This window comes from Ictidomys tridecemlineatus, chromosome 15 (assembly GCF_052094955.1).
Source record: "Ictidomys tridecemlineatus isolate mIctTri1 chromosome 15, mIctTri1.hap1, whole genome shotgun sequence".
In the NCBI taxonomy this organism is placed as follows: Eukaryota; Metazoa; Chordata; class Mammalia; order Rodentia; family Sciuridae; genus Ictidomys; species Ictidomys tridecemlineatus.
The window spans coordinates 59,307,575-59,317,697 of record NC_135491.1 but is presented as its reverse complement, the minus strand read 5'-3'; the positions used below and the strand labels follow the sequence as shown (position 1 = coordinate 59,317,697).

General features: G+C 53.2%; 1 long non-coding RNA gene across 2 annotated transcripts; it reads left to right on the top strand.

Annotated features, from left to right (window-relative positions):
- Positions 1 to 6,578, top strand: LOC120887998 (uncharacterized). Of its 2 annotated transcripts, XR_013431099.1 has the most exons (4): positions 1 to 745; positions 1,073 to 1,196; positions 1,765 to 1,873; positions 6,111 to 6,578. It is a non-coding gene; the product is annotated as an uncharacterized LOC120887998 (long non-coding RNA). The 2 variants fall into 2 exon arrangements; XR_005731444.2 differs by having other exon boundaries at positions 4 to 745; positions 1,765 to 6,578.
- Positions 6,579 to 10,123: the final 3,545 nt, after the last annotated feature.

Sequence of the window (10,123 nt, the reverse complement as noted above, 5' to 3'; positions counted from 1 at the left end):
CCATTAGGTGTGGAGATTCCGACTGGTTGACTGCTGTATCCAGCTTATGTAAATTAGATCAGCTGTGCGCAATGTATATGTGCCCCTCCTGTCCTACATAAACGGCTCCCGCTCCTGCTGTGTCAGTCTTCACAAGCTGTCCCCAGCCGGACTGTGGCAGTGCCTCAGGAGCCCGGAGCGAGAGGACTGCCGGGGCCCTCAGCAGGGCCTGGCGTGAGTGGGGGGGTTCTCTCTGCTGCAGGATGGGGGGCTCCCAGGCCATGGTGTCGGGAACTGCGACAGACTTGAAGCCACCAGATCTGTTTAAACCCAAAGAGTCCACAACGGTATTTAAAGAGGAAAACAAGTGAACTGATCAGTCACAGCGTCAGGGTGACGGGGCAATTCTTTCTCTTGAAAAAGAGGTCAGTTGGAGTAAGAATTGGACTTCCTGTGCTGTAGGAAGGGCCCCGCTATAATCCCACAGCAAACGCGGGGGAAGACCTCTTTGTAAATCACAGATTATTCCGACTATTTGATGAAAACAAAATGGTCAATTAACCTCATACGCCCCATGGCTCCCGACATCACAGAACAAGGTGCCAGCAGATGCCTGTGTCCAACCCAGGAGCAGACACCGCTGCGAGCCTGGCGGGTGACCGCGCTGTGGTGTGCCAGCCAGCACACCTAGCCAAGCCCAGGCTGTGGGAAATTCCTCTGCTTGAACCGCGTGGGCACAGCACAGATTGCTGGCAGGAGCACAAAGGTGAGAACACTTGCGCCACACCAGGCCGACAAAGAGTGAGCTTCCTGGGCAACGCCCCAGGGTGGGCACGGGACGAGCCTCCGGGAAGCACGAGCAAGAAGTGTGCTCACAGACAAAGCCCCTGGGCGCCCAGAGAAGAGGGCTTGTACTGGGGTGAGGCCGGTGGGGGTTCTAGTGGGCCACAAAGGCTGCTTCTTTGTTCTTTTCTTACCCCTGGTAAGCGGGCGTGCGCGTGTGTGTGTGTGTGTGTGTGTGTCTTGGAATCAGGGTATTTATTCTTGTTTTGCATGGCTTTCTGTATCTGTGTTCTACTTTTACAATATGGAGGTTAACAAGAGTGGGGGGTCCTGTGCTGAGCTGTGTTCTCCCAGCCTTCCTGCATTGAAGCCTGTGACCCAGCGTCTCGGCATGTGACTGCATCTGCGACGAGGCCTTTCAAGAGGTGACTAAGGTACAGTGAGGATGTTAGGGTGGGCCCAAGTGCAGTCTGACTGCTGTCCTCAAAGAAGAGAGAATTTGGGGGATGGGGTCATGGCTCAGTGGAAGAGCACTTGCTGCATGTGTGAGGCACTGGGCTCAATTCTCAGCATGATGTGAAGCAAACACATAAATAAAGTTCCATTAATAACTAATAAAAATATTTAAATAAAAAAAGAGGGAGTTTGGACAGGCCGAGAGACACCAGGGACACCTGTGTGCTAAGGGGACAGCCATGGAGGTGCAGCCGGAGGCCAAGGAGAGAGGCCTCAGGGGAGATTAACCCTGTTGGCTCCTTGACCTTGACTGCCCAGCCTCCAGGACTGTCCCGGAAATTGGTAGCACTGCTTCCTCCTCAATAACTGCCCAGCTATCCTTCAGCAGACTGAGCAAGAGTACTGGGGAGGTGGAGTCTCAGCCCCAGCTGAGGGGGGACTGCAAAGTGGGGCAGAGGGCGGGGAGCAAGAGCCCAGACCCTGCCACTGGGGACAGGAGCCAGCAAGCCGGGGGCCACACTGGAGCTTGCTTGTGTCTTTCAACAGACTTTTAAACTGAGCAGGAAGTACAGAGAGTTTCCACACGTCCTACCCCCAGACCCACACCCCCCACCGACATCCCACACCAGTTGGTCACGATCCAGGAACCTCACAGGTACGTCATGGTCACCCAGAGCCCTTTGCTGCTCTTTAGAACAATTTTGTTCTCCCTCCCGACTCCACGCTGGCGTAGGAAGGCGTCTCCTGGTCCAAAGTTCTGGGGCATGAAGCAGGTGAAACCACAGAGAACAAAAGGAAAGGCTGGGGTGGAGCCGAGCACCCTCCGCGAGCTGGCGCTGGCGAGAGGCAGGAGGCCAAGGGCTGGAGTGGGCACGGGCTGGGACGGCGAGGGAGGACGCCTTCCCTGGGCGGCTGGGCCTGAGGAGAGACGCTGTGGCTGAGGCGACCGACCCAGCAGCCTGAGCGAGACAGCTGGGGGCTGGGAGGAGGCCGCAGACCCCAGCCTGGCCCCACAGCCAGGGGCTCAGTGTCTCTGTGCTGGTTCCCTGAGTTTGCGGAATGAAGCCAGACATTCTGCAACCCCAGCATGTCTGGGAGAAAGAATGAGAGAGGATGACAACTGGCCAGTGCGGGTCGTCTGGGCCACAGGAAAACACCAGGGAAGCCCTCTTCCTGCAGCCGCAAAGACACCCGAGAGGCCACTTGAGCAGGTGACTCAGGTGCCACTGAAGCCTTTCCACCAGGGGGCAGCTGCAGGGTGGTGGGGTAAATGTACCTTGTCTTCTCCTCGGGCCTCGCTGGGAACAGAGCAAGCTCCTCCTGAGAACCAGCGACATCCAGGTGGGGCTAGAGGTGGGCTGGCAGCAACGTCCCTGTGTCGTCCTCTTACATTCAACCACGGTCCTGTGCCATGAAAGGTGAGCTCAGAAGAACTCTCAGAACTTGCTGCCACTTCTCTGCAAACCTAAAATCATTCTAAAAGAAAAAAAAAACCATTATCAAAAACACACAAAAAGGGCTGGGACTAGAGCTCAGTAGGTAGAGCACTAGCCCAGCACAGAGATCCTCGGCACCACATGGAAATAAATAAACAGAATCAAGGTGTTGTGACCATCTACAAAACAAACAGACAAAGTGTGCCACAGCAGGAACCGTGGGGGCTGAACCAGCGGGAGAGGGCCAGGGTGGTGTAGGGACCGCAGAGTCGACTGGGGACTCTGCGAAGAGGACATGCAGCTCTGAGGGGCAGAGGTCAGCCAGTGCCTGCCCTTTCATGCATGTGGATGACGAAGATGATGCTGGTGAAGATTAGGATCGCAGTCAGACAGCCGCCCAGGGCCCTTGGCAGTTGCCACTCGCCTGGGTCCTTGCTGCTTCCTTTTGTCTTCAGGACAAGGAGCAAACAGTGATCCCCTGGTCTCCATGGACACTAGGAGACACTGGTGACTCTGGATGGCAGTTGTCCCTGGTTTCGGACAGGTCCCCTGCTCCTCCTCCTCAGCACTCCTCCTGGGTGGCAAAAGTCTGGCAGGCACCTCCAGCTCCCAAGGTTCCAGCTGTCCAAAAGCTGGCGCAGTTGAGGGCCCACCCCACACAGTCTGTCCAGCCATGCCCTGGGCAGGGAGGAACGAGTCCTTGCTTCCCCAAGGTTGAAGAATAACACCAGAAAAGCACGCCGAGGCAAGGTCAGAGTAGAAATTAGAAGTTTATTAAAGGACGGCAGAAAAGGCTTCTCCCAGAGGAAGAAGGGGACCCAAGACGTGGAATCCTGGAAGTGTGGTTGTCTCCCCTCTTTATAGTTTTGGTGATGGAATGTAGGTGGGAAGGCCCGAGGGGTGGGACACAGGTGGGCCAAACAAGTAATCTGGGCCAGAAGGACTTCATTATCACTTCTTGGGATGGGCTATCTCCCAATCTGTTGGGGGCTGTTTCCTGGGTTCCATTAACATTTCTTTGGGGTGGACTTTGGCCTAGGGCCTTTCCATTCCCTGCTTTTCCGGAATCATTTTAGGCATGGCCTCCATTTTAGGTCTCACTGATATTAGACCCGATTTACCTAACTACACTGACTACCTAACTTTAAATCTGGCTTCAGAACTGCTGGCCGCCCTGGGCTCAAGCGGGAAATTGCTAGCATTGTTTCCTCCTCAATAAATTCTTAAAATGGTCACTAGATCTGCACCAAAGCCACCCCCACCCCCGTTTTTTTTTGGTACCGGGGATTGAACTCTGGGGCACTGGACCGCTGAGGCACACCACAGCCCTATTCTGTATTTTATTAGAGACAGGGCCTCACTGAGGTTTTGAACTCAGGATCCTCCTCTCTCAACCTCCCAAGCTGCTGGCCACCGCGCTAGGAACAAAGCCCCTCTTAAAACACACGGAACAGAAATGCAGCTCCTCAACATTTCAGCCCGGGAGGAAGGAGCTGATTCAGAAAAGCTGCTTTTCAGAGCCATCTCCCCCTCTGGCTTCCTGGGCCTGACTGGCCAGCACAGCTGCACCAAGGGACCAGTCTGTCTTCGTGTCTGGGATGGCCGCGGCAAGCCTCACAGCTGTGACAAGAGAGGCTGCGGAGGCTGTCAAAGCCTCCGCATGGGCTCAGTCCCGCTGGCCCTGGGTCCCTCCTGGTCCTGGAGAGGATGATGCAATGTTTGTGTCCTGTGTTGGCAGAGCTAAGGCCCCTTCCGTGTTGATGGGCTGACCTCTGGTGGCCGACCTGGACATTGCCGGGCGCAGACAGCTTCTGACCAACTTGTATGCCGAGTTGCATCAGCCAAGGAGCCACTAAGAAAGTTGAGATCCGTTCAGCCCCTGGGGCTCCACGGTCCTGGCTTTGTGTGGGGGGTGGGGGTCAAGGGACCTCAGTAAGTCTGCCTCGGATGCTCAGCTGCTCAGCGCTGCGGGGACTGTGACTGACCGCCTGCAGGAGCTCCTGGCTGGTGGGAACTGGTGGCCAGGAACAACCCTCCCAGCGGGTTCTGCCACTGTTGCTGAGCCCCGGCCAGTCTGTGCTGACCCTTCGTGCTTCGGTCCTCTCCGTGCTCATCTTCAGCCCGTGGAAGGGTCACTTGTCTCTGGGCAAAGGCCCAAAGTGCCTGGGACTCAGGCCAAAGCGTCTGATAGGAAGAGAAAACAAACATCCCTCTCCTCTGAAAACCATCATCCCCAAGTGAAGTGTGTGACAGGGTCTCTGGAGCTTCATGGGGGCACGGGCAGGGTGCCCAAGGGTCAGAAAGGGGCAGACAGGAAGGAGCAGGGTGAGGATGCTCAGCTTACTTGGTACCCATGACCGGATTTTTATTTTCTATTTTTTGTAGTTGTAGATGGACAGAATGCCTTTATTTTATTTGTTAATTTTTTTTTTTAATGTGGTGCTGAGGATCCAACCCAGTGCCCCACCCATGCTAGGCAAGTGCTTTGCCACTGAGCCACGGCCAGCCTCCATGACCTGTGGTCGGTTTCTCTTCCCCATCTCTTTGTATGCCTCTCCACCTCTCTATTATCATGCAACGTATATTAACATGACGTTTCATGTGTGCCTCTGAGCAAAGTGGATTCTAGTACATGGTGTGACTGTTGCCACCTGCTGGCAGGCCGTAGCATCGCAATTTCCAGGTCTGGATGGTGGGGCTTGGGAGGCATCACACCAAGTCAAGGTTCATAAGGCAGGAAAACAATGATTTTAATGTCCTTTAATGTCATAATGACAACAGTTAGCCAGTGAACAGGCTGCAAGGTAACTGCGACCCTAGTGTGCTCCCACGTGAGATGGCAGGCTCTTGTCTGCTTCAGATGTGTGTCCCCTAAACCCACCCACACAGCTGTCTCTGCTGTCCTGTGGAGTGATCAGAGGTGCCACAGAGAAATGCTGGACACAGGACAGAGCAAACTGCTAATTCCAGGTGTGTTCTTAAAAAGGCCAGAATACTGAGCCCAGCAGTGCAAGATGGAGATGGTGCTGACAGTGAGTTGGATTTAAAAAATAATTTTTTTTCAGTATTGGGGATGGAATCCAGAGACACTTTATCTCTGAGTTACACTCCCAGGCCCCTTTTATTTTTATTTTAAGACAGAGGCTTGCTAAGTCACCCAGGCTGGCCTGGAACTCGTGATCCTCCTGCCCCAGCCTCCTGAATTGCTGGAATTACAGGCATGGCTGCCCAATCCACCACAGTTTCTAAAATCCCTCTAACATCACCCTTTTGAGCACTTGGTACTTTAATCCTGCTCAGCCCAGGAGCCAGCTCAGTTTCCCTGCCGGTGACCCCATAGCCAGCAACCTGTGCGGAGGGCTTCCAGCAGCAGCCTTGAAATGCCGCTGTCTGGTACAGACGACTGCAAAACTCCCCATTCCCAGGAAGAGCACTTCTCTTGCTGTTCAACCGCAGGCTCCGTTGGAGGCCATCTGGAGGGGCCAGGTGTTGCCTTCATGGAAGCTGGTTCTGAAACCTCCATCCCGGGCGTGGAGCTAACCACATCCTGCTGGTTTTGGTCCAGCTGGTGAATGATGCAATCCACAGAGGACAGGTAAATGCAGCAGAGGCCGTCCTCCACCAGAATCCCGGGTAGGCAGCTGCAGAAGGCATGGCGGGTTCATACCAGGAAACCAGATCCAAGACTTGGCAACCTGTCGTCCAGTATTTCATAGACAAACCAGAAACAGATCGCTGGCCTCTGATTTCCAAGTAACCCAAGATGTTCCCAGTAACAGCACTTCCTCTCATGGCGCTGGTCCACGTGATCCATCCTCTCTCACCCCATCCTCCTTCCTGCCTTGAGTCACTTGCCTTTGTGTCCCCAGGACAAAAACATGGCCCCATTCATTAAATGTAAATAAATCATTAAAAATGAAGAAAGTCCCCAAATGGCTCAGAAAGGCATGCAGAAAATGTGTCCCTGCTATAGTCAGAGGAAGGGAACACGTGAGATGGTCAGATATGGTCTTCATCTGTATGTGGGTCGTCCTCTCCAAGACCAAGAGCCACAAGCTTTTGATAGCAGCACTCAGGTGAGATGCAAATGAAGAATCAAGGAGTGGAGACAGAGGTGCACTGGATCAGCAAGAGCCCTTATAGCTGATGCACGAGAGGCTGGTCGGCTGCCTTCTCAGGGAGGCATGGGTTTGGTCTTGAACTTGTGGAGCTTGAGAGTGGCTCTGCACCTGTCACTCTGGCTCTCACATCCCCATTAAAGACTTTGGAGTCAGTTCTCCTCTCACTCTTTTCTTACCTCTGTCTATTTTTCCTTCCTTTTGATCCATCCTGAGAAGGGAGGGTCAGAGCAGAGCAGAGGGAAGCGCTCAGCACTGGGTCCTGGAAACACTGACGAGGTTATTCCAGGGAACTGGTGGGAAGTGACCCCAGCAAAACAGAGCACAGGTGACATCCCTGCGAGGGCCTCGTGCTCCCTCTGCTCCAGGCCCATCAAGTGTGTCGGGCGTCCCCGTCTCCCACAGGCCCCTCTGCAACAAGCGAGAGTTGACTAGTGATTTTACACAGTGTGCGCATTTCTCCACTGTCCATTATCAGGGAAACACCAATCACAATACTAACAAAACCGTCACCTGCCTGTTAAAATGCCCAAACACCAAAGGCTAGTGAGGTGGGGGGGGGGGTCTTTCCATGTAAGTGGTGTGTTGACTCCTTCCCTCAATTAAGGCACTGAAGAGCAGCCCCCGGTGACCAGGACTGTGCAGAAGTCAAGATGTGGTGGAGGGGGACCTAAAAGCCAGTGCTGATCTTTCAGAAAGTAGGTAATGGACCCACTGACCAGGAAGGCCCGAGTCTGCAGTCTCCTGCGGGCCTTTGGGAGCGCATCAAGCCTCCTGACACCACGCTCGCCTTCAATACCAAGTCAAAGGTTGCTTGTCGGGCTGTGACCAGGTGTCCAGCATGGCTTCTGTCTTTTTTCTGATCTCTGCACGGTTTTCTAGTTTTGGAGTTTCTCTCTTTCCTGTCTTTGCATCTGATGACTTACAAAACGTCCTCATCTTCATGTGATGTCTTGAGATCCAGTGATAACGGTAAGAAGTCAGGAGACTCTGCCCCGAGCTGAGCAGGGAGTGAAGCCACAGAGATCATGGCTGGCTGACAGTCAGAGGAAGTCACCCCAGATGTCATCAGTGGTCTGGGGGAGGGAAGACTCTCAGTGCCTTTGAGGTTCTCTCTTTGTTTCTGTTCACATTTTCTGAAATTTGAAGGTGCAAATGTATTAATGACACACTGAAAAACTCCACTTGAAAATGAAGTAGAGCTGCATTTCCAGGCTCCGGTGACTCCTATGGTGTGGGTATGAAGTGCCCCAGGGACTCAGGAGAGCTTTGTCATGTGGAGATGCTGAGGGACTGAGGGACCTTTAAGAGGCAGGCCTCATGGGAAGTCCTTAGGTCACTGGGAAGCTGCCCTCAGAAGGGATGAAGCCAGCTTTTGTGGGATTTTGAGCTCTTGGGAGAGTACATTGTTAGAAAAGGAAGCCTGACTCTGAGTTGCTCTCAGACTCCCTGTTTTAAAATGTGATCTCTTCCTCCTGTGCGCACTCTGTCCCACCATCCTTCATGGGCTCCTATCAGAGCTGGCGCCCTGATATTTAAACTTTGATCCTCTGAGCTAAACCTCTTTTCTTTATAAAGTAATTTGCCTGTTATTTCACTATGGTAATGAAAAAAATAGACAAATACAACTAGGTTATTAGGACTGTTCCTACCATTTGAAACAATTGAAAAATGTGGGATAAAGACTGAAACAGGTCTTCTTAAAGGCATGAGAAAGCTAAATAGGAAGTAAGGAATTATCAGGCCTGAACATGGGAAGTAGATATCAAGAAAGGTCACTGGGTGGGCTGGGGTTGTGGCTCAGTGGTAGAGCACTTGCCTTACTTATGTGAGGCACTGGGTTTGATCCTCAGCACCACATAAAAATAAAGATACTGCGTCCATCTACAACTAAAAAAAAAAAGAAAGAAAGAAAGAAAGAAAGAAAGACAGGAAAAAGAAGAAAGGTCACTGGGCTCTGAGACCCCTTTTGCTTATAGACACGAGCCAGTCTTAACAGCCTCCAAGGGCAAGGCAAAGCCACAGCCCAGAGAAGGGGACCCCAGAGAGACCTGCCAGGTTCTGTTGAGGTCTCAAGAGCTCTGCCGGAGTGGCAAAGGCCAGGAACCCCGGGGAGGCACTGAGCACTGTGTGCCCGGTGGAGAGGGGATCCCCAAGACACTGACCACACCGCTGCCCTTCCCGGGACTTTCAGCCAACATTAGCCCCACGGGATTATCCAAAGGCCTTACACCACCACCTGGACTGGAAGTGCCTGTGAAAGTGGTTCCTCACTGGAGGGACTGCAACCCTTCAAAGCATACTCACAGACAGTTCTCCAAGGATAATGAGCACAATTACTGAACCACAGAACGACAAAATAAAAGACAAGGTTGAAAATATCCACAGGGAATGTGGAACTATAAAAGCTTCCACCAGATTCAAGAAAGAAAGAAATACGACTTTGTCCCATTTTATCATCAGCTGTCATCAACCAGGGTTGAAATTATGTGGACAGTTAGACTGACTTGCTGAGGCTAAGACAAGAACCCAAGAACCCAGCAGACTGACCAAAAGGCAGCAAGAAGAGACATGGAGCCTGAAGGAGAGAGGCTGAAACCTGAGAGGAAGTGAGAGGGGACACTGCGCGGTCCCTGGGCGACACACAAGGAGGAGACAGGGAGTGGAGGGGACACTGCGCGGTCCCTGGGCGACACACAAGGAGGAGACAGGGAGTGGAGGGGACACTGCGCGGTCGCTGGGCGACACACAAGGAGGAGACAGGGAGTGGAGGGGACACTGCGGGGTCCCTGGGCGACACACAAGGAGGAGACAGGGAGTGGAGGGGACACTGCGCGGTCGCTGGGCGACACACAAGGAGGAGACAGGGAGTGGAGGGGACACTGCGCGGTCGCTGGGCGACACACAAGGAGGAGACAGGGAGTGGAGGGGACACTGCGGGGTCCCTGGGCGACACACAAGGAGGAGACAGGGAGTGGAGGGGACACTGCGGGGTCCCTGGGCGACACACAAGGAGGAGACAGGGAGTGGAGGGGACACTGCGGGGTCCCTGGGCGACACACAAGGAGGAGACAGGGAGTGGAGGGGACACTGCGCGGTCGCTGGGTGACACACAAGGAGGAGACAGGGAGCAAGGGTCCTATGAAGGGAAAATGACTGAGAAGTTCCCAGACATGACACAGCCAAGATTCACAAGAGCAGCCAATGCCAAGTGGGATAAATCAAAACAAACCAGTATCCAGATGTACTTTAGTGAAACTCAGAATAATAAAGACATAATCATGAAAGCATTAGAGGAAAAAATTACTTCCAGGAAGATCTCTGGAAAATCTGCAAATACACACTTCTAGG